Here is a 25,882-nt window from a genome sequence, read left to right as displayed (position 1 = left end):
TTTTGAAATTCTGATAAGATATTTTAGCTTAGGCATGACCACCTTCTTCTCTAAGGCAACCAAGAGAGTGCTTTCTTAACGCCTTCGGTGCTGATAGACTGCTCGCCTGTCTCCCGACACTGCAGCTCCCAAGAGAGACTACATTCAAATGATTCAGTATCTGAGGATTCTTACCATGGCTCTATTTCTTAGGTGTACCTGGTAGAAGTCTATCAGCATTAGAGAAGTTAATTAGTCAACCGAGAGCTAGAATCTCACCAGGCTAATTTTTGCTGTCAGGGATAATGATAGATTTTTCAAGCCTTAAACCAACAATTGGTGCAAAAGATCAACTCACTAATGATTGTCAATTAGCCGTGTGACTGTTGACTTCATTTTTCTGCCTTTGAAAAACATGTCATACTCATTCAACAACAGCCCACGCCACCTGTATTTTGCAGCTGTGAAAATACAGATATTCCAAATAAACCCCCAGAGACACCAGAGCTAAATGTTTTTTTGTAAATAGTAAAAGCCTTATCATTGTAATGTTATTAACTGTGTTCATTTGTCTAGAAAAACATAGCGCAGCATTCATAACTGCAGAATAATCTAAACATTTCTGACAGTAAGTTAAATCTTTCATTGTAATAGCTTATCTTCACACAAGAATTAAAAACAAGACTTCAGTTAGGGAGCTGAAGAGTACCTCTCAGAGCAAATCCATACTACATACAAGTCATCTCCAATAAACATGAGGGTATCAAACTTTAGAGTTTGTGTGTTCATGTACATACATCTATAATTGTAGCAGAGGTGGTGCAGAGGCTCTGTGAAGGAGGATAACGCCATTCAGAAAGCAAGAAAATACAGGCTCTAGTTTAGCCAATGTTTCCTTTCACAGGGAAGAACACAGTTCAGTCAAAGAGGTCAAAGCATCACTGACTATGTAATCTCAGCAACCACAACCTAGGAAGTGATGCGAACTTCTGAAAGTCTTCCTAATAAATAAGTATATGTTTATTCAAAGTAAATATAAGCTTCCACTCCCACAGAAAATTCTGAAGATGGTACAAAGTTTCCCTCACAGTACTTTGAGGTGGGCCTCAAACAGAGTTGCTTGCTGGAGAAAAAAAACCCCTAGATCTGCCTCCACTCTATCCTTGCCTCTCCCACCCTAATTAGCAAAGGCACGAGTTAATGCTAGTAACAGCACTACCTCTAGCAAAGCCTTTGCTACTAGAAATGTAATGAGAATCAAATCGGATTTTTACCCTACCTTCATGTTTAATAGTGTAAGATATTAGCAATATAGACATAGAAATAATACTGCAGCATATAACTGAAAACACTGAGCACTGAGAACCGTCCTTTTTATGTGCCCGAGCACGCACCACAGATCCAAGTTCACGCAGGAAACTGTACAAATGATTGATTTGTAATTGATCCCTAATTCTTGATTCCTAATCCTTTCATCCTACCCGGCCCCTCGATGAAACTCCAGTAGCTTAGCACCTTTTAGCAAGTTCCTTAGCCTTACATGGGAAGGGCAGCTGTTTCACATGAGAAGGAATATGTTCTCCTCCATCCCTCTCCAGCTGTTACTGACGGATACAGAAGGTGATCCTCTGTCCTCAATGCCTCCTCCACTAGCTTCCATAGCTACAACCACTCTGCCTAAGCCCTTGATTACTCAAGAAAGTGACAGAAAACCCAAGCATCAGTACCTGAAGACAGCACGAGGCTAACATCCATTTCCCAGATCTTACAGCTAGGAATAACAACTTTACAAATGACTGCAACAAGACCGCCCAAAGCCCTAGCGAACAAAGCATGTATGCACACACACACAGTTAGAGCATGACATTCTGAAAATTATTATAATGCATTGCGACAAGCCTTTTAGAAAAATTTAGGAAGACTACTATCCAGGCTCTGCAGAGTTCTTGAAAGCGACTAGCAATACACATACAGATCCGTTCTGCCTTCCCAAACTATCTAGAGAAAATTACATTCCTAGAGAACCTGTTCATTATTTAGGAAAGAAGGTAATTTTAAACATTCTGTTAAAATAAGTTCTTTGCAGTTTCATTCAGAGAATGAAAATTGACAAAACTTGTCACCGCATCACACATAGAAAAACAGAGGCCTTGGAAAGCTCAGCAACTAGTTTAAGTTCCCCTCATATATCAGTGGTACTGAAAGGAACTCATTTGTAACACTGCTTTGTTTATCATCAAAACTCAAGTAACTGATATAGATAGAAAAGTGGTTTAGGGCTTAGTTTATTAGTTTTAATAAGAAAAGAAGTTTCATTGTTTTTGAAACGTTAGGAATTTATTTTAAAAAATTCCAAGAGAATTATCGCAGCCAATAACAACAATAAAATGTCTTGTACAAGTCAGAAGAAAAGGATACTTTTAGCTAATTTAAAAGTCTTTAAAATGCCAGATTTATCATGAAACTCCCTCTGAGACACTTAAAAACACTACCTAAGCAATATCGTACCACAAAAAGCCTTGCTTGTACTACCCCTGCGCTCCACATCTGTGCTCCTTTTCCTAAAGGGTTTCTCTAATGGCTAGCACTTCATGCTCTCCATTCTACGTTTCATATTGCTCTTCTTCAGCACTTCTCTCCTCTCCTCTCTCTATATGTTCATCTGTTCTTTCAACTGGTGGTCTTTAACAAGCTACTCCCTGTATTTCAAACCACTGCTCCAGAGCATGCAAGCGCTAAAGATTTAGTGATTCAGAATTAAGGACTGATATCATCCTTAGTAAAAGCTAATATTTAGAACCAAAAAAAGAAAAAAAGGTAATCACCTAAAATACAGATAACCTGGCACGAGAAAACTCACTCTGAAAAGCTGGCCTGTGGACACTGTATGCAATGTTAACAGCACCCAGAAAAAAAGATGAGATAATCTTAAATGAAAGCATAACGCTCGGTTCTACCTTTACTGAAAGCAACAAGGATCAATTCAGTATGAGAACCTGGATGTGCAAAATTCATAAGGATATATCATTTTCAGATGATAAGCTGTAGAGCCTTGGTATTTGATCAGCAGTTTCTAAGCCTCACCAAATCACAAGTTTCCCAGCAAGAAGGGTTATGCTTATTTACTTATTTAGTAACAGCAACTGAATGGATGGTGCAATTTCCTGATTCTGGCAGCTGGCGCACAGAGAAAACCACCAAAACCCATGACAGCTCTAATAAATATCTCAAGAGCTGATACTGCCCTCTCTGACAAAAAGCCTGTGAGGGCCAGCCCTCCAAAAACGTTGAAAAGACACTGCTCATTCAGAACGGGAACTGTCAGTATTTAGCAATTCCAAAAGAAAAAAACCACACCCAGCTCCCCTCATTACAGGGTCTAGTAATTAGCAAACTGTATTTCTGTATGAAACGCCACAAAGCAAGCTGATGTTAAAAACAATTTTTTAATTATGGTTTTCCCAATTTCCTACCTGGAAAAACAATTTTCAGTGATCTTTCGATTAGGAGTAATAACGCACAGGTCTGACTGCAGCTATTCCTTATTCAGTTCCTGACTTAAAACCAATGAATAACAGGGGGAACCTTCTACGTGGTGCTTAAATCTGTTTGCCAGTGTTCTTACGTTGATTTGCTTCACCAACCTTTTTTATTATTATTATTTATTTAGAAAGCACGCTCCTGGGAGCAAAGATTGCATTTTGGTTTATGTCCACATGGAAATATGTAATTTCATCCCAACTGGGGACCTAAACTAAGTAACTTTTGTCTTATTTGTGTTTTTAAAAGCAGGCAAATACAGTAACCTGACATGTAGCAGTGCCAGTGGCATCCTTCAAGTTGTAATTTCCAGAAAACCATGGCTATGTTTCAGTAACAGGGCATGCTGTAATGGGACATTTTTTTTTTTTTTTTAATTCACATCAAACCTGGAGCTAGGCTAGACAGCACATCATATGGGAAGGGGGAAAAGAAAACTTCATGTCACTGGAATCTGTCTCAGTGGGGGCCGAGAGCTTGGATGTTCTTTGGTTATTGCTATGCTGAGTGCCAAGATGGCTGTTAAATATTTTATCAGCTGAGACTAAAACCAAGAAATGTGCTGGAAACAAGGGTTGAATGATCTCTGTTTTGAGTCTCACATTGTGTAGATACACAAGTAGATTTTCTTTCTTCCCCGCCCCCCGCCCCTGCTTCTTCTGTTTATGTTTCTCTCAAATATCTCCCCCAAAGCAGCTACTCTGAGCGTTTTCTTTTCCACGGCAGCGGCTGTGGTACAGTGCACTTTATAAGGGCTGACAGTTAACCGAAGTAAACATAAGGACACAGCAGCATTAGGGATGTCAGTCTGCAAATAGAATTTCGTTGTAATTCTCTGCGTGAGGTCTGGGAGCAGCCGATGGCTGAATTAAGAACAGCGCTCTTGCAGATTTTATGGGGCTGATCCATGTGACTCCCCTCCCTCCCTCTGTCACACTAGAGGCTTGGCTGATGGAAAAATCATGTGATTATCTGTGCACGTACGCATGCATGCACAGCAAAATGTATCTCTCTGCTCGGGTCCTTGCTTTTCCTTTCTTCTTTCTGTCCGTTCTTTCCAGCGACTCCCTGAGACCAAACACACCAATTTACTTGTAGTGGAAGGGCATGAGAACTGAGAAACACTCCTTTCCCAGCTCCCTTCCCCTTTCCCAGCTCCCTTCCCCTTTCCCTCCCCTGCACACTCCAGAAAGCCCCTCTTAAAACCCTTTTTCTGCTGTAAACACTAACTTCCAGCCATGAATTTATCTGTGCTTTCCTCTCTGTGGTTTGTGCTGTCATCTGCTAATAACAGTTTTTACCACCATCTGCAGCACTGAGCTCTTCCTGTGGTTTCTCTCTGCCATTTCTGAGAATCTGACAAATAAATGACATTTGATCAGTGGATCAAACAGGAAACATACGGGCACCGCATTCCAGCTTAGTCTTTGTTTCAGGGAGTTTAAATGACAGATGAGTTTCTCCTCACACGTACCTGCCCACGAGGAAACAACAAGAGCTCTGATTCAGTTTTGAAAGCGTTACAGGGGGATGATCGAGAGCCGAGGTTACCCTGAAACCAGAGCGCTTTGACTCAGGCAGAGCCCTGTCTGCTAAGAGAAACAGAGCGGAGCTCAGACTGTGCCTGGAAAGGGTCCATCTTTGTTTCATAAGGTGGAGCCATTTCGTTAAAAGTTGATGGGTTTAGATAAGCAAAAGAGGAGGCACGGTAAAGCGCCGTGCTTAGCTGTGTGGTCTTTTCATTTATCAGAAGTCCTGGGCTGGGAAAATGTCTGCAGCCGGGGCCATGTTATACTTCCTCGGAAATCAGAAGGTATTGATTTTTTTCAGGCGCTCTTCTCCCCCCGTTTCCTGCGTCGTGCGCGGTGGCAGAGCAGCTGCAGCCCAAGGAACTGTGGGAACGGCTTTCACATCTGAGCCCATTAGTCACCAGATGTCACCTTCTGCTGCCAGTGCCTCAAACAGCCCGGCAGACAATGTCCCATGCATGCTGAACATCTGAACGCCGACTCATTCAATAACGTGGACAGCTCAATGGGTTACAATGACATCCCCGGCACCTGACCCCAAAGCCATGTTCACAGTGACACCTACAGCCAGCACACCCGGCTGAGAACATTTGGGGGGTCTGGCTGTCTCTCTGTGTGCTTTTTTTTTTTGCCTCCCCACCCCCTGCCCTCCTTCCCCCTCCCCAGTCGTTTTCTTTTTTGTTTTAAACACCTTCTCTGAAGATGTAATTGATTTTATTCACCGGAGGAAATACCAGCTTCTCTATCGATTTCTACATTTGCTGAATTTATTTTGTTTTCTCCTCTGTGCGATACCATAAAATGTTATTAAAAAGGTGTTGTAGATCAAACAGAAAATTATGTGTTTTCCCCTAGAAAGACTAATTTTTTTCAACTACCATATTTTTAAACATTTCAGCTCAATTGCAGGGAAAGAAATTATTTAGCATCCACAGCCATTATCTGGTGCTCGTTAGCAAGTTGTTTATGGGGCTGCAGAACACAGAGTAGAAGGCTGCTGCGCAGCCCACAAGCACGTTCTTCTCAGCATTAACAATTTCTTTTATAGCCTCACCAAGCTCCCCCATCATTTCACTATGAAGGGCCGAGCTGTTATTAGAATAAGGTTTTCAGTGGTATTTTAAACAGTAAAGAAAATCCCACAGAGAAATGTGCGTGAAAACTAACAGTTTTAATAAAGCTTTGCTGAGTTAAATGGGGGAGTGTTTTCATGGGATTCTGAGGGAGTGTTATACTCTACAATCAAAAACCATTTAAAAATTTACTCACAGTGCAACAGACAGTAGTGTCACTATACTTGAGTAACTGGTCAAGTATTTCTAAGGTGAAACCAACAATGAAAAAATCCAAAACAAAACAGACTTCCATTGAAATGTTAGGTGTCTCCAATTATATTGAGCAGAAACAATGCTGTGTCATCAACCAAGGTTCACACAATAAACTTTAGAGGTGGTTTAAGCTAAAATTTACAGGAGAGGCGTGGGAGTTACAGAGTTTTCAAGCAAACAATGTGTTAGGCACATGTTTTAATATATAACTGAAATAATGCTGCATAAACCAAAAATATTTTCAAAAACATTAGAAAGAAACATTTTTAATTTCTTAGGATGTATGTCTTGACATTGATATAGACCGATGTATTTTTTTATGAATTTTCAGTGATTTCCTCTGGTTTCCTTTTTTTACGTTTTGGGATTGTGGTACTGGGGGGAGGGGTGTTTGTTGGGTTTTTTAATCTGATAAGAAATGTTCACATTTAATTATGATCCTACAGAAAAAAAAATTGCCACCGTATTCAGTGGGCTAGGACTCCGCTCCTTTTAATGAAATAGAGAGAGTTAAGCAGTTCAGCAACAATTTGTTCTGCAGTAAAGAAAAACACAGTATTTTAAAACAAACAGACAAACAGCCATTCTAAGTACAGCCTTCTAGTGATGCTATTTTTGTGAGATGTTGATTCTTACAAATGCCTTTCTTGTATTTTGACTATATGTGTGTATATATACGCAACATGTATACATAAAAAATAAATACACTTAATCTGTGTGACATTTAACAGTAAGGCTAAAGAACAGCTTTCAGATGTAAGCATCCTGTGAGATTCCTGCTGCATGTATCGCTGCAGGTAAGATCAGATACCTTCTGGCACTGGAACACAAAAGATGGGGGCTGCCTATTCAGATACTCCACTTTAAAAATGGGACTGCTCTTATTAAAACCCTGTGCTTGAGCCAGTTCTCTTGTCCAGAATCATTTCCTTTAACTCGCACACTTCATAATCAGATCTGCTTGTAGCAGGGAGTTTAATTACAGAGCTCTTTTTTCCCAGGGATGCTTAGCATCCACATCACCATAGCAATGGATTACCACATTTAAGTTTATACATGACATATTCTAACATGGATGGGAGAGTATTCAGTCTACACAGTTCAGGAGGCTATTGATGTTTGTTTCCTGTGCATGTTATCCCACACCAGAGCAACCCTGTGGCATCACTTTTGTCTGCTCGGCCGCAGGCTGTATTTTATAAAACGTGAATGGTCTTAGTAATACTTCTGTACAATGTACACTACATTTTTAGTATTCAGCTCAAAAGGAGGTGTCTATATGCAGTATGTCAGAAAAATTAGGCCCCTGTGGTCTGCACTGAAAGAACTGAAGTTACTGGAATCTTTCTGAAATTTAGCTTACTATTTCCAAAATCCCCCCAAAATTAAGATTTGTTTCTAAAAAGAGCCATCAGCCCCTGTTTGGGAACACAGCTCCTTAACCACCAAGTACCTACCTGCAGGTGCAAGGCATGCACAAAACCAAGATATTTAATACTGTGTTGAACTCAAACATTAAATTCAAACACAGTGTCCAAAGTGCTTAGAAAATACTTTCAAACCATTAAGAACTGCCATTTCTAAGACTGGAATCTTGAAGCGCTCCATGTAAAAAGCCGTTATGCTTCTGTTATCAACACACCTCAGGACTTAATAAACCAGACATCTCAAAACACAGCATGCTGAGATTTGGCATTTTCTTTTAGCGCTTACACGTTACTGAACGGTGGGCAATATAAGGAAGAAAAAGAGAGAAATCTAGCAGGAAGGTCATTTTCAAAATTAAGAAACTGTGTTGTTGATGTTGCTGGTCAGAAGGTGCCCCAAACCATGTAAAATTGATTTTGTTTTTAAGCACTAATGATCAAAGTCTAGGGCACTGGCTCTGAATTAATGATTGGTTGGGTGGAGCCAATTCCATTAACCTCAGGTGCTCATTAATCCCTAGGACTACCTTCCACCAAGGTCGTTAGTGCTATTAAGAGCTAAATATTTATCATACAACTGTATTTTTTTGTGCCTTATGAAAGACTTTCATCAGAAATGCTTCCATTTCAGTTGTCTAGCTGCACTTGTCTAGTCCCAGTGATCCTGTCTACAATTTGAAAGAACTCAGACCCACAGCATCAACTGTTTTTCCTCACCTTGTTGTGATTCAGACTAATCTTACAGATCGGGTCCTAGTGTATCTAAATGCAGGCAAAATGTGCACTTGTGCTCTATACTACTTGTTTATACTAACACACATAGGAAGTGGAGCTGGCAAAGACTCACTCAAAGCCATTTCTTACCTGAGAGGCAGCACTTAAATCCCCTTCCAGCTGAGACAGGAGCCGAGTGCACAAGTTTTCTTTGACTTTTATTTCAAGGAGGTGGCAGGCAGTGGTTTCAGCTTGTAATGAGCACCTTTCACTCCCACCTCCCAAGAACAGCGGTGAGCACTCGTGTGGCTGGAGCTGCAGTCTCATTTGAAAAGCAGTAACTAGGTGGTGGTCAGAGGGAGTTTTCTGAATTTCCTCAGTTGCGCTGCATGACTTTGCTCACATTGCCGATCACGGCAACTCATGCTATATCAAAATGTCAGAAGGGACTGATGGCAGAGACTGAGGGCCTCCGTTGCCTCACAGGGTCACACAAGGTCAAAGCTTGAGCTCACACTGGACCAATCTAGCAGTGAGCCCTGAAGTACAGTATAAATGCTCATTACTTTACAAACCCATCACTCCCTGAACACTTATGAAGCCTCCATTACTAGACTAAGTGGCACAGTCTTGCTAGAAGATAAAGTAACAGAATCAATATTTAAAGCAGAAGCATTGGTTACATCATATAAATTCACCCAATGTTTGCTTTTTGCAGCTTTCTTGTTAGTTCACATAAACCAAAGTATAAGTGAATTATCCATCTGGGACAGCAAAGCATTGATTTAGATGTAAAAGAACACAGGCTGGCAATGAGATAATTAAGTACTAGCCTCATCCCTAAGTACGTCTGCTCTCTCTACAGTACAGTTCAAACCCATGGGTGGTATTATTTTTTTTTTCCTACATCTCCTGTAAAGTAATATTAGAAAAGGCTGGAGCAAAAAGAATGGCAAGGTATCATGACAGCTTTTAGTATATCCACTGAGATATTATTAAGTAATGTCAGTAATCTCTTTTTTAACCCCCACCCCACCCTTTGATCCCTACAGTTTGGACATGCTTACTACTAAATTTTCTTATTTACATTTTGGTGGCATTAAACCATACTGGCTTCATCTTTGCATTTTTTGCTAAGAAATCTGTTTAGTCCAAAAATATTTTCTTGCTTTCTACTCAGTTCTTTTCTATATACTGCATCTAGCTATAACACGATACCAACAGCTTAATAGTGATATCTGTGATTGGTTTCCTCAAAACACCTTTTGCAGTTGCTGCGTATGAAACTACCACGAGATGGCTTTATTTGTGTAATGCCGTGATGTTCGCTTTTGTCTTCTGAAATGGAAACTAGCTTGTACTTGTCTTCCCAGAAAAGAATACAGAGCACATAGGAAGTGAGCCTGAAATGGACCTCCTTTTTCACCAGTTGCAGGCCCCTGCTACCAGCAGCACCATATCATACAATTTCCTTCGTAATTTCTTGCCCCTGCTACTCTAATTATAAAAGGCTATTCCAAATTCTGAATCCTTCTAATGGCAAGGAACCTTCTTCTAAATTCCAACTTAAGAATTTATTTGTGACCAGTTTATATCCATTTGTTCTTGTGCCTGTCCTTTAGATTAAGTAGCTCGTCTCTTCCCTCCCTGTTTTACCTGCCTCCATGTTCTTTGATGTATTCATAGGCAGCACTCTGATCCACTCAGCTTCATTTTCCTAAGTTAAATGAGCGATCTCTTTTCAGTCTCTTCTTGTAAAACAGGCTTTTCATTAACCTCAAGGCAATTCTGTGTACGTGTACCAGTTTGAGTTCATCTTTCTTGAACACAGATGAACAAACCTGTACCCTGCAAAATCTGCGCTACTGAACTAACACTATTCAGTGTCAGGTGGATATACGTCATCTGCCAAACTCCAGGACTCTGTGCTTACTCCCCCCCATCAGCCAGCTGTATTCTGAAGCAATTGACAAACATACGAGTCTTTGTCTTCCTCTGCCATTTTCAGCTCATGGCCTCAGCAATAGAAAATAAAATCTCTATGAACAGAAAATAGAGAGAATAAAGAGAATGGAGAGAAAAAAATATATCTCTGTTATTAGCCCTTGACTGTGTTCTCTTAGAAACCAGTAACAATAAAATAAAATAAAAAAAACAACAGCAACACAAAAGCAAATGTAATGTTAATTGTCAAACCCTTGGTGCATTCATTGCCTAAGATTCACTATTTCACACATACATAATAGTAAATGGATCCATATATTCATCTTTCCAGTGTCAGAATGAAAAGAGTCTAAAGGTTAGAAGGTTTTAGTTTCCAGCCAACTGGGGTGCTTCAGTGTCTCAGGCACAGAAAACTAACGAAAAAAACCACAAATTGATCTCTTGATTCTGTAAGCCATAACATTTTTTTATGTATTTGACTATCAACTGATATATAAAAAGGTCTTGCCCATTTCACTGTCTACAATGACATAACAGAATCCTTAATTAGGAGAACGGAATTTTCTGAAAGTGTGTTTCTGGCAATATTACAGTAACTCTGAAAGAGAAGCAAGTTCCACGTGTATCTATTGCCATCATTTCTGTAACCCACTTGCATAAATACAGCTGCTCAGTTAGCAGCACTGTCACAGTTTGTCCAGCAAAGCAGCCCACCGGTGCTGGCGCTCCTGCCAAAGCATGTGGGTTTCTCAAACACCTTGGGATATACTTGTCATTATTTGTAGTCTTGAGCTCAGCTCCGTGACCCGCGATCAACTCAAGCTTAATTTCTGTAACACAAACTCGCTGTATTGCTAAAACTAACAATGGGAAAAGAAAATGCTACTAAATTGCCACACTCCTCCCTCCCTCTGCAAGCATGTGGGGCAGGGGCAGTTATGGGGGGAAACAGCACTTTGCTGGGTCCTTCGCAAGCTAAATCCAGCACCGTAACGGACACACAGAGAGAAGCAATTTTGTCCTCAGCAGAACTGATGCAGGTTTCTTTCATCTTAGAGCAATGAATGAGACGAGCAGCAAATCGTACCCACAACTAGAATCTGTCAGTCACTATTGATTTCCCGTACTCCTTGGGCAGCAGCGCTGTGGCCAGCATGAGATCACACGGTAACAACCTGACCCTTTTATGTCAAACAGAAAATTTAGCTGGTGGGCTGCTCTGAAGTTTACAGCCAAACGAAACTTCTCATTGCCTCTCTGCACTCATACCGTTAATTCCTGGCTTACCCAGACATCTGTTTGTACACCCAGAGAAGGCTAGGAAACTGCTACGTATATTGAGGATATGCAGTTGCAGAGATATTGAAAAGATATAGCAATTATTTAAAGTTGTAACAAAGACTAATGCAGCTGTCTGCATGTAAAGGGTGATTTGTTAAAAATATAATCTCTGAAGAAAAACCCAACTTTCCTTTTATCAATGGTTCACAGATATCTCAACAATAAAATCTGTGTGCTATTTAGTAGTGATGTAATTGGGAAGTAATTGTTAATACTTCACAGATGCTGCAGAACATTCAGTCCTGCTTCTTCATAAACAAATTAAGGATGGGCAAACTGACTAAGAATAGGAATACAAACATTCATTTTCATTAGGAAGAGTAAATAAGGTCTGAGCATGAATATGATGTCTTTGCTATGAGAGCTCCCGTCTAGAGAAAAGTCAGCAAAACAAATCCCCTCCTCTCTCTGACAACTATTCAAAAATAGAAGATTTTTCTTTTTGTAATAATGGTGGTACCAGACAAAAATACAGAAGTCAGCTAATACACAGGGTGCTGTCTTGTTAAATAGCCTTCTATATTAATCTTGCATCACTGAAATATCAAAACGATTCTATCATTGTCCCAAAACTAAACTCATGAAAATGAGGGAGAAATCAAACTGAATTAGAACAAATTATTCTAACCAAACACATACTCAATGTGTAGATATGTTTGTAGCCATCTCCCTTTCAAGTACAAAAAATAGAATGTGACTTTCTAACAAAACCCTGCCATAATCAGTGAAAAAAATCCCATAGCCTCACTGATTTTTAACTCCCTGGAAAAGCCTTCCTCCACACCCAGCATATTTTTGGCCAGAGATAGCACAAGCTATCTAGTATATGAGGTAAGATATAAGCCAGGATGAAGAAACATGCATCAACCAGCTTATCAAAGTGTAGTTCAACTAACAGAGTAACTAATCACAACACAGTAGACTGTTTTGATGCTATTCCATGGCTTTTCACTCAATCCCAGATTATAGAACTTTTGTCAGCTATACATCAGCTACCAGGTATTACTCAAGTCTTCATGAAATTTCTTTTTTCTCTTACAACAGCATGTAGAGGCCACAGCTAGTTTGTAGGAACCCAGATACATATGTAAGAAAGCTAGTGTCTTTAATAACTTATAATTTAACTAAGCTAGACAAGCGGGGGATCAGAAAGAAATCTCGTCAACAGCACAGTAAGGGTATAGAGATTTCTTGAGTCTCTGTACCAGAACAAGTGAAATTTAGAAGGAAACGTCTATTTAGTCAATGTGAACAGAACGTGTGACAGATAGCACAAGGTATCCCTATGTATTCAAGTGACTCAGTACAGAAAAAAGAAAAAAAAAAAAAAAGAAAGTACAGGAATTTGGATCAGCCTTCTCTTTTTGCCATGATAGTGTTTCTTATCTGTGGACTTTCCACTGCAATTTCAGCAGCTGCCCCCCAAGGATCAACAAAGTCCAGCAGCTTTCAGGTAGAGCTACAACACAGAGGGCAAGCAGGAAACAGATTTTTACTTTAAATACCCTTCTCCCGGAGGCACTCCTGAGAAAACAACAGCTATATTTATGATATTGTAACCCTCCCTGAGCTCACCAGTTACTTCCTATTCCCAGTGGAAATTTAATCACTGATTTTATGAAGTACAGGATCAGCCATAGAGCATCTCATCTCTACGTAATCTAAAAAGAAGCCCTGTAGACAGATTTTCAAACAAAGAGCTTGTATGTCCTTGTCAGTAAGAGCCTTATCGTTCCAGTAACGGCTTACTTCATGCACCCCTCCAACAGTAGAGGCTTCAGAAACTGGTGTGGTAGAAGCAGTTTCATTCACTTTCAGGACATGCTCGATATAATCACAGAATGGTTGAGGTTGGAGGGGACCTTTGAATGGTGTCTAGCCCAAGCACTGCACAACCTTTTGAAGACAAGAGTGGCATCCCAATGACATCAGCCAGCTTCCTCACCGATTGTGCCTATATCCCATAGAGTCCTGTGGATTTTTAAATCCAGATTATTTAAGAGCTCCATAGCACTATCCTCCTCCATCAAGGGAAATTCTTCCTTGCTCAAGGCTTTCCCCCTGGTTTCAGGGATATGGGATTCCTGAACATTAGCCTCTACCGGCAAAGACTGGGGCAAGGAAGGCACTGAGTGCCGTAGCCTTATTGCATGCCCTTTGATACAACAAGTACCAAGCTGTGATCTAAGCTCTTTCTCTTAAGAAATTTTCTTCACAAAGACAGCTCACTCTAGAAAAAAGCAGTCAGGCCATTCAGTAAAGCCTGGAGGAATTTTTGCAGGACAAGCTGTGTCTTTGCTTTTAAATGAAACTCACTGCAGAGTACTTAGCTGATGCATCACCTTCCACTGCAACACCTTTCCACACTAGGTGCTCGGGTCTTTTCAGCTTGTCTTGTCCTCTCAACAAAGTAGTCTGTTGCTCATTTCCTTGACCTTGCCTCTCACTGATCCTCCTTGCTTGTGGGATATTGTCAGTGACTAGTGACTATAGCACTGCAACAAGGAGAAACACAATCAAACCACCCGTCAGCCTTCCATCAGGCAAACAAGAGCAGCACTTGAAATGGTGCTAGCTCCTCTGATTCTCCTCCCGGCCAAAAAGCCACACCCCTTCAATATTAAGAGCCCTAAAAATTCCGTTGCTCTGAATCTTTGCAACAACTTTCCCCTCATCTTTTATACGTGCAGATTTTTTTGTTTTGTGAATCCAGTGCTAACGATTTGTGCCTGACCAACAGCCTAAGAGACTACAAATGCTTCAGCTTGGGCTCCTGCTTTTTACATATATGTGACAAAAATATACACGTACATGTATATTTATATGTATGTATAAACACACACACACACATATGGTAAACATCAGAACCACATTTCATCCATCCCAACTCATCAGTATACTTACCAGGAGCACTTGTGATAGCATGGGGGGAGCAGTGGTGGTGCTTTAGACTTACTTGTCCTCAATGAACTTATGATTTTCCAGTTGAAATTTGTCAAAAATGATAACAGAAGCCTAACTGAATTCTAGAGGTTTTGTTAAAGGGGTCATCGTCAACTGTAAATGGAGCCTCCCTTCATAAAAACAAATGTTGCAAAACAACAGGCTTTTGCTTCCGCCTGTCTGCACCATTCATTCAAGAAATAAAGAAGAAAAAATCAAACGGAAGGGTAAATGGGCTATTAATACTCCTTAAGTCAATTATACAGTTGGGGAAACAGGGCTTCTTTCTGGTTTTGTAGTCAAATTAAAAATAAAATAAAATAACATGTTGATGAGGTATAAGAGTTAGGTCAGTTCAAGTCTTCAAATACTTGTTTTGGATTGCTGAGAAATATTTTATTAACCACAAGTAGATGTCTGGTTTTATCTGAAGTTCTGTCCTTTTATGTAACCTTTTATTCTTCTCTTCTAAATCAGTTTTTAAGGAAAAAGCCTCAAACATAAACCCCACCAAAATGAGGAGTCAAAATCATTTTGACCAATAATCACAGAATACAGGCACATGAGCATGCCACGCTGCAGCACAGTCTGATGCAATTGCACTCAAAGCTGTTTTTTCTGCTTCTCACACCCATTCCCCAATCCACTAAATTTGCACAGCTTGTTTTTTACTCACTAAACCTGGCAGTGTTTCTCTGATTTGTCCACAGAACCAAGCCTTCAGCTCTGCCAAAACATGACTTCCATAGAGATGCACTGTCCTCTACGTTCTGACCTCTGCTTTTTTGATTTGCACTAAATATAGCAGCTTTGCATAGAATAGCGTACTATGACAATTTTTACACCACCTCTTATCTTAACACCACCTCTTACCTTAACACCACCTCTTATCCTTTCCTACCTGTCATAATCTACCAGCTGAATATGTTCTATAGGTAAGGAATTTTTTTCAGAATTTATGTACACAGAACCTTTCATAAGTTCACATTCCTCAAGGCAGGATTCCCTAAAGCATCTTTCTCAGAAACAACAAAATGCTATGTACTTCCCAAAATCTGAAGTTATAGGGACAGGAAAAGTTTGATCAGTCTTTGGTCCCACAGATTCCATTTTTCCAAATTCATGCCAGAATTCTTCACCTATTCTTCGTCTGCAGTCTTGAGATACCCCGACACTCCAGCGTCCCAGAAAGCTTTCCTCTTGTTTATTTTCCACAAGGTAGTTAATGAATAAGCTCAGGATATGGAAGACTATCCATTTTAGCCCCTTTTCTTACCAGCATTATTCTTAAAAAGGCCTCCATGGTAAGTAATTCTCCTTGATGAGGGAGAGCTGCAGATCACGCGTCATAGAAACAATCAGCACCTTCAAGGGTTTATCTCTGTGTATGCATTCATTCTCTTTTCTTAGAAAACAGGTTTAGCCACAATTTTGAAGCTAAGCCTTTGTTTGTACCCCAAGGAACAACCACTAGACTCATAAGGCATTTTACATTACACAGTCCCTTTTCCTCAGAATTTTAAACGAATTCCGCTTTTGCAATTTCTACTCCTAAGAATTTTACCGGTTAAGAAAAGGTGGCACAGATGAGCTTATTCATCTGAGCTCCCACAAATCAGTCCCAATAAATAAGATCCCCTCTTGGCTCAGAAATTTGCTTAATTTAATCAATTTCACAAATCAGACTGATGTGCTTAATTGATCTTTTTCACTTCTAATATTTTCTTTGCCATCATCCCGTACTTTTATTCTGCCCTTTCCTGTCATCTCATCCTACAAGCCAGAACAATATTTTCTATACAAGAAAAAAGTTCTACTCCATTGTACCTCTGCATATAAAATGGCTTCTAAGAAAAGAAGAAGGTAAACCTTGAATAAAGCCCATATTGACAGTGAAGTGCAGCTAAGCCATGTATTGCATGCTGCTAGTTTTCTACAAGGCATCAGACATTAAAGCTGAACTTTTGCCTGGATGCTGTCATTTGAGCTAATCTATTTCTGCTAGGAAACATGTTGGCAGTGGCAGGTGAGGGTCTTTATGGTCTAACTGAAACAACAATATCCCCAGCAAGGCTTTAGAGAAAAGCCAAGTATTGACCACAAGAAAAAGGAGAGAAATAGTGGGTTGTAAGAGCTGACAGGAAACCCAATTTCCCTTACCACTTAGTGCCGTATATGAAAAGGTCAGAACTACACTGCAGAATTGTTCCAAGCCTTTCACGCAAAATAAATAAATAAATAAACAAACTGCTCTGGTTTTCCCCCCTGCAAGCATTTCAACTCATTGTTGCAGGTAGATGAAAAATTTAGTTGCATTTTTACTAGGAGACTCTTTCCGTTATACCTAAATGGTCTTTGACAGGGCCACCCATTATAGGATAGCCTTCTGTGGTTGACAACAAAAGGGGCCACATATGAAGTAACTGGACCAAATCCTAATGTAGCTTCTTTTCAAATAGATCTTTTGTTCTGGCTCATTTAAGCATCACCCAAGCCTGTAACATGACAGGAGGCCCTTACATTCCCACTGTGGTGGGCAGTGCCTTACTTATTTTAAGTGAATCTTAGGCTAGGCAATGTTTGTCCACACCTCAAAAAATGCATGTTATTATTTGTTCATAACTACTAATAAAATTCCATCTATTAACTAGGAATTATTCTCTGCAGAAGAACAATTTTCTTTTTTCACACTATGTTGTCTGTTATACACCCAGCTCAAGTATAACCAATTAAGTCTGCTCATATAAACGGGGCAGATACTGCTCAACAGCGTGCCGTCACTGTAAGCAAAGGAACGATGCACTTGTCAATAAAAGTTACAGAAAAAAGTAAAAGAATTACTCAAAACTGCCTTGAAAAACTGAGGGGAAAAAAATAATTCCCTCAGTCCAGGTCTCCCCTCTTTTTCGTTTTGGTTTATTTGCAGGGAGGGGTTGTGCTTTAAATGCAGCCCATCATCTCCCTCCTGATTTTTTCTATATCAAATTGGCTTTTGTTTAAATATGTAAATGCCAATCTACTAAGAATCAAATTAGATATGTATACATAAATTAGTTACAGCAGACATGTATTACATATATTTGTCTTTTTGTATGGCAAACTTGCAGCTATTCGATTTGATGCATAATTTCGGTTTCACAATCCAGAGGGGGTGAACCAGCAGCAATCATTAGCCAGATTCGGAATAGCCCATTTCAGTGCAAACCCATCAACTATCATTCCCTGACTGGGGGAGTGTGTTTACCAGAGCCTCTGTGGTCCTCACAACATTTCTCCAGGGATTTCATAACCCTTATTTAAAAGGCACCTACTAGAAAAGCCAGCCTTCATACTTCAGTGTTCCAGATCTTTCAGAGCTTGTTGAAATTAAATGTGGCATTAAACCATTCCCTGACAGACCTGGGTTTGGCAAGTTATAAATACCTGTGGCAATAGAATCTTTCAGAAATGGGCTGTCTGTCTTTGAAGAAGCACACAATCTCATTATAAAAGTGTAGAAAAAAGTCATTACCATCAGAAAGAATGTAGTTTTTTTAGTTTTACTAGTATGCAACGCACATCCTAGTTTTCTTCGCTGATTTCATTCTGTAGCTACCACAATTTTTCACAGACACCGTTTTGGTTTTTTTAAAAATAGGGTGGCACATAGATGACTGAGTGGAAAAAAAAACCCTCCTACATTAGTACTGTTAGGTGGAGCATCTTTTGTGGACACAAATTCCTTAAGTTAAGTTTGGGCTGCTCTTCCTAGCCATGGTCTTCTATGTTTTAAAGAATGAATGAAGTGATTGTTGTATCTCTCAAAAACCTCTACTTTTAGAAAAAAATTTCATTTATTTTAGACACAAACCTTTTTTTTTTTTTTTCAAGGCTAACAGTGATTTATTTTCATATCTGAATTAAATTCAAAGCATTTCAAGAAACAAGTCCTGAAATGACATTATCTAGATAAAGATATTTAAATATACTCTTAAGTATAGAGATACCACTTCAAGTTTTCAACGACTTGACATTCATAAAACTTCACTAATTTAATCCAAGTACTAAAACTAGTAGAGTAGGATCTAAATTTCAAAATCAATTTCTACTTCTCGTTTGTTAAATTTCACGCATGAAGCAGTTTTTCCACCGTGGCCACTGGGAATATAATTCAAGTCATTTACATAATTCATATGCAACAAGGGATAGTCTTGTGAAAACACATGCACCGCAGGAATGACGTTTAAGGTCAGAGAAGGTAGATTTTTAAATTTGGATCTCTCAGACAGCTGTGGTTTGTATTTTTCCTAGACACTTCAACAAAAACCAAAGAAACCAAACCAGGAAGAATCGTACACAGCATAATTACTACCCTGCCCAGAGACCCTCTGCTACTGCTACACAATACCGCTACAGAAAGTCAAATGCACAGCACAAAAGGTGCAACAATTGTTTAGATCAGCTCATCTCCTTTTATATAACTTCTTTTCAAAAATTTCCCCTGGACAGTTTCTTATCATGGCAGCTTTTTTTCAGCTAACCCCACACATGGGGGTTAGGGTATAGCTCAACACGAAGTGCACACTCCAGTATCATCCTCTGTTTGTGGGAGTCGGAGTCACAGCTAAAGGACGAGACTCTCTTCCTGTTGCATGGCAAAGGTTATCAGCATGTAGAAAAGGAACCAGTATTAAACAGCCATTTTCGTTTTCTTCAACCCGCCAGGAAGGCAGTTCTCCATATAAACATTACGAACCTTGCTGACTAAAGACTATTCTTGAGAAATCATCTTCACCTACCAGCTTGCTTCAAAACCATCTCTCTAATCACACTACCCAAACACCAAGAGAATTTTTGCCTCCTCCTGTATCTTTCTTTCAACCTATGGCCAACTAGAAGTTTTTTTCTTTACTCATTTTGTTGTTTATGCTGTACATTGCCGAAAACTGCTTAAGCAAACATTAATTCATCTTTTCCTTGCTGTTTGTAGAAAATGAAAGTGACATTGATTTCCACTAGAATCTCTCAATTACAACCTATTTGGCAATCCTTCCTCTCCTCACCCAATTTTGCAGAAATGTGTAAGCCATTATAAACTTAGTTAATCATCAATATTTGACTACTGAAAACACTGCCCATTTTGCAGGCTTCCTGCACGCACTCACACAGAGCGTTTGAAACCGTATCCCAGGGCTGCATTAATTATGCATTGCAACAACTGCCATAGATCCAGTAGTGCCAGCTCTTTGGGACAGACTTTGCTATCTGAATCATGAACACAGGAGTGACATCCTGACAGCACTGTGCCTCCAGTCCAAGCTGAGTACAGCCATTAGTTTTGATTCCAGTGCTGCTGCAGAATGCTCTTAAATCTGGATTTAGTCATGTTAGCACTTCCTCAATGACACGAGCTTTACATTACATTTCATCCTAAATTTTATCAGAAAATTGTGATGTTCCTACTTCTACATCTGGGAATTTTCAGGGATGCTACTCAGAAAGACAGTATTACAGATGACAAAATCCCTGCCCTTGGAGCAGGATACTGTGTCAGGTACCAGTCCAAGAGGAAAGTAGTAACCAAAGAGAAGAGCTCCATAACAAAACTGCTTGCAAATAAGTCAAAGATGAAAGAAAGGAGGACAGGACCAGAGCTGGCAGGACAACAGAACGGCTTAGCAGAGGTGAAAGACATTTCTGGTTTTAACCAGAGTGGTAAGTTTGAGTAAGATGGAGGGAACAGGAGATGAACATTACATGCTGTCTTGCAGGCATGAAAGCAGCTACTTTTAGTGAATTATTTGCAGAATGCTTGAGCTGAAATACACCTGGGAGACGGGCAACCGTATTTGTTACATGCATCTTCCTTATACTTTAATCCTCCTGCAAGGTGCTGTGATCTACAGTGACAACAATCTAGGCAGAGGCTCTTGTACATACCAACTAGAAGGTTTCAGGACACAGAACTCTAAAAATAGGTTTCCAGAGTTTCCAAGCACTTTCTTTTTAGAGTCCACATTAAATTCTTATGTCATGTACATAAAAAAGAGAGAGAGTGTTTTAGGAGGAAAAGGAGAAAAATCTCAAGAATAACACCTGTAAAAACACGAAAGAGATCTCAAGTGTTTCAGCTGTCTAATCTCTGTAACCCACATAACAACATTCTGTCCTTGGCTACTACTTGCCCTTTTCAGCACTCTCCTTACTCAGGAAACCCCTTCCAGAGCAGGACACTCATCCCTACCTTTGATAGCACCACGCCCAGGGTATTGTTTTCAAGAAAGGGAGAGGGGGCTGTTGACTTTTTATTTCACATTTCCAGGGCAGAGTTTCTAGAATTCCTGAGCAAGTTCAAAATGCTTTCTTTCAGGAAATGTAAGCATTTAAGAGAAAGGCTTGCTGACTCTGAACTGCAACAAGGCATCAGAAAAATAACACTACAACAGTTCCTCCACAATAACTTGTTTTCACCCAAAACTTGTGTTCACACCGTTCACCTGTACTCCTTCTGTGAAGCAATGCAGCCTGTTCTCCCACCAGCGCCGGCCTCGCGGAGCCAGCCTCTCCCCAGCTCCCAGCTCTGCAGCACCAGGGATCTCCTGGCCCAAGCCACATGTGCTTAGGCAAGTGGAGAGCAGAAAGACCCAGCTTCACAAATAGCTGGGAGTAGTGACCTCCTCATTATTCACATATTCAGGTTGCAACACTTATTTTTATGAGCAAGAGTGTCTACGAGCAAGGAGCTGAACAGCATTTTCGTTGAAAAGTATTTAGGCCCTAATCCAAAAAAGCACTTAAGAATATATATAACTTCAATTATACCAACTTCAATGGGATTATATGTGACAGTTTTGCTGGATTTGGGCATCCACGGACTAAATTAGTATACAGCCAGTATTGTTGAATTACTGTATGTTAATTACTATGACAGATATTTCAGCATTTAAATATTCAGGTTAGGACTCGCTAGTACGATAGTTTTTGCTGAACTGTTTAAAACAGACAATAATCCTGCAACAGATTTTCCGATTGTAGATGAGCAGAAATGAGCTGACAACTCTTTACCACCCATTAAGAGTCTGAAATACACAGAGCTCTCTACACAGACCTTTTCCTGAGACACTTAAAAAGAAAATGACACTGGTTTTGAAAGAATCTGTTTCCCTGGCAGAGTGTACACGCACACTCCCAACAGTTTAGAAACTGGCTCCCTCACTAATTTTACATTTTAGAGTTCTCAATGAGCTAACAAATAATATTTCTTAAAAAGGACAGCAAGTACAAATTTAGTAAGGACGCACCTAGCAAAAAAATCATCTTTTAAAATATTTATTGTTTTTTCTTCTTAGAAGAATATTTTTTTTGTGAAAGAAGGCAGGCTAATTAAAACTATGAATCAATTCCCACAGACAAAGGGGTGGAAAGGAGAACAGAAGAGCAGTCTTGTTCCTAGAATTTATTAGGCGCTTGAATACTCACAGCAGATATAATTTAACATGGGGCCTCACAACAAGTAGGTACATCCCTAAAAACTTCAGCTGACCCACCCCAGACTTGGAAGCACTGTACAGTGACAGTGTAGTGCTGTTATCAGTGTCCTGTTTCAGATGACCTGAACAAACAGCAACTGGAAACACATAGCTTTTCCTCAAAATGCTCCATAGATCTAATTATTTATGCATACTCTGAGAATTACTTCCATTTGTATAATATGATTGTTTATCATGCCTCCCTCACCATCCCTCTCAGACTTAGGCTCAGAAATTAGTTATATTCTGCTCATTAATATAAGGTCTGAATAAACTCAGAAAAAGATGTTGGAATACTTTTTCCTTCTCTCTAGAATTAGATAAACTAGTTTCAAAAATCCCAGAAAAGCTGGGTGTAAAGAAATCTGGTTAAGTAGCTACTGCAAATTTTGCAGCGCTAATGCACTGATGTGTTCAGCAACAACTAGACTATATTCTGGTTCAGGCAAGTACAAGATACCAAATATTTTAAATGTTAAACTAATCGAAGACTTTTTACTGTTAAAATACATTCATACAGAGAAATGTTACTTTCTCTACAGTAACCATTGTACTCCTTGCCTGTGTAATTCAGTCATTAGGAAAGGAACATTGTTTTCTTTTGCTACCAGGAATATTGCTGTGTAACGTAACCTCACTCGCTACCACTGGAAGCCATTTTCATTTGTTTCTAACCAAAAACTGAAGTTAGGCTGAAAATCCAAACCTAGATGTACTCATAACAACAAATACTATGATATTTCTAAAAGCACAAATGTATGTAACATGGGGTTTATTACTTATCAAAACCAGCCAAGGAAGAATGTGACTTAGCTTAACTCTTTTCAAACGATTAAGCCAGCACTGTACCTTCTGTCCGTTGTCATGTAAAATTTAAGCAATCTATTTTTATTTTGTGTTGCTGTACTAAAACCCAAAGAGCTATACAAGAACACTAGTGCATCTCCACCTCCAGGACGGAGCCTGTGTCCCCCAGCTGCAGTGCCCACTTCACCACGTGCCAACGTCTCTTCCTGCCAGTTCCACTAAACAGCAGCAGCTTCAGGCTCCATGAGTTTGGGATGCACTAAATTTCACTTGTCAGTCTTTGGATTTGTTACTGATATATTACTGTGCATATTACAACATCAGTGTAATAACAGAAAACTTAAAACGCGTCCGCTTAAAATTCTTCCAACCATAAACGGGCTTGGAAATAGTGCTGGTGCTGCTCTGACTGCAGGCCAGTACGGCTGCATTCACACTGCCTTCATACAAGTTCCTCTTACAGAAGTCTCAGAGTAATGACACCCCTGTGGACGTATGAAGTGGTGTAATTATCCACATCTACTTTCAGCAAGGGCCTTTGCACTACAGAGCTGATGTCTCACATACAAGTTTTCACTTCTGAAAGCTACTCAGGTACTAGAACTACCTTCAAAAACTCCTGGGCTTTAGTACCTCATTTAAACTTTCTCAGCAGTTTTAAAACAGATCCCAGTAATAACAACTGAAACTCAAAAAATAACTTCATCTCAACTTAAAGCAATACATGAGATTCTCAGTATCAGACATTACTAAAATGTACTCCACAGATCACATGGTATTCAGCCCAGAACCCACCTTTATATATCTTACAAACTTTCACGCTAATGAACATTTTTCCTTTCTGAAAGGTGCAAGTGCTGCCATGTCCCTGCTGCCATGCTTGGCTCATTTTAACTGTGGTAATTTCCTGATGGCACCTTGGTAATTCCTTAAAGCTGTCCCTTTGCTAAAAGCCCCAGGGCCCCCCATTTAACCACAATTATCCAGTTACTGAACATCCACTTTAGATGTCAGCCTCCTACATAAGTAAAAGGAATGAGGAAAATTACACACGTGGAGAAAGCCACACACCTTGCATTGCTGTCTGTTACACGGGGAGAGACTTAGACTGAAAGCCTAGACTAGAGATTTCCTAAGTGCAGCTTTTTTACAGATGAGACCATTACAAGGTTACGCTAACAAAAGGAATGCTACATTTGTTGATTTTTTGTATTGCCAGGAGGGACTATTATCTCACTTTAATAGTCTAGCTTTCCCTTATTATTTTTTTTTTAGATTTATTTTTCAAAGAGATGTCACAGCGAATGAATGCAGCGCAAACAGGCAAATACTTGTGGTGAACAGCGCTGCTGAAATAAGGTGTTAGCAGGAATGACCGGCTCATGTCATGAGAATTCTCATCTCCTGTACGGCTATGTTATAGCTCCTGCAGTGAAACTATTTTGGGGGTGTAAACTGTAGTGACCAAGGAGGGGGCTTCTTCCCCTTACCCAGCCAAGTCTCTACAATTCCTTAAGCCCTTTGTACTACTGCTAAGATCTCCTACCTTAGGAACATGATCTATTGGCTACTACTAATACAAGGATGTTGCAGGGATGGCCAGCAGTCTGGTATAACAGTTATTTAAATACTGCTCAAAGCCATTGCTGATGAAATAGTAAATTCACAAAGCTACAATTCCACAAGCAGTTAAAAGTAATGAAACAAAGCGTGTTCTAGTGCCAACATCAGTTCAGTTTCCTCAGTTATCCTCTGTGGCTTGCATTATGTATTTTCATGATATAAATAGTTGTGTATTATATCAAGCAAGATTAAACAAAACCAAAACAAATGAACAGAAAATGCTATATGATCTCTGAAAACCTGAGCCTGATTTTAACTTACCATGAGCGTATACAAAGCACTTACTTTCAACTCTGTGTTAACAAGGGATTAATTGGTTGCTTGCTTGCATTAACCCTCCTCAGATTTTCAGACAACAAATGTAACAGCCCTTTTAAAAAAAAGAACAGATCCACAGCCTTTGCTGACTGGGCCAAGTTCTATGGGTTTGATCTCAGGACTTCTTCCATATGGCATTCCAACTATGGAGCAAATATCAATCCATTGATTGATCCAAACAGCTTCACTCGGCCTCTGACTCTCCACAAGTAGCACGTAGACAAACCTACACTCAGTGCAGAACTATCACCTCAAACCCCAATCCTGCAGAAACATATAGTTAATACACTATTGGTATTCTCTGCTGATAACAAAGTGGTTGCTACAAGGTCATATTAATCTATACAGTCTGGCTTTACACTACTTAGGTCACGTAAGGCCAACAGTAGTAAAAACAGCATAAAACTGGAATATGAAATACACAAAGTTAATGAAAACAGAAGAAAAAGAGTTAATTTATGTTTGGAAGACATCACAATACAGGCTTTTCCACACACACTAACACCATTACTAAGTCATCTCAATCAATTTCAATAGGAAAACAGAAGCAAAATATTTAATTTCCAGTAATGAGCTTTCTAAACCATTAGTGCCACACACACATTGCTTTCTACAATGTATCTTGTAGAGATTAACCTGCACCAGGATCAGAATGGCCTTGATCTCAGTTAATGCATTCTTAAAGTACTAAAACTGTACCGCTTCTTCACTAGTATTTTTACAAGGTTGTCAAAGAGAAATATCATTTTTCATCCTGCTTTATTTCACTTTACTTCAAGATACAGTAATTAACAAGAGTCTTTAGATGCTGGCAAAACTGTCCCTTTTGAAGATTCTACATAGCTGTCACCCTGGAGATAAAGGCAGATTACTCAATCTTG

Source organism: Falco peregrinus, chromosome 1 (genome assembly GCF_023634155.1).
Source record: "Falco peregrinus isolate bFalPer1 chromosome 1, bFalPer1.pri, whole genome shotgun sequence".
In the NCBI taxonomy this organism is placed as follows: domain Eukaryota; kingdom Metazoa; phylum Chordata; class Aves; order Falconiformes; family Falconidae; genus Falco; species Falco peregrinus.
Note: the sequence above shows the minus strand (reverse complement) of the source record.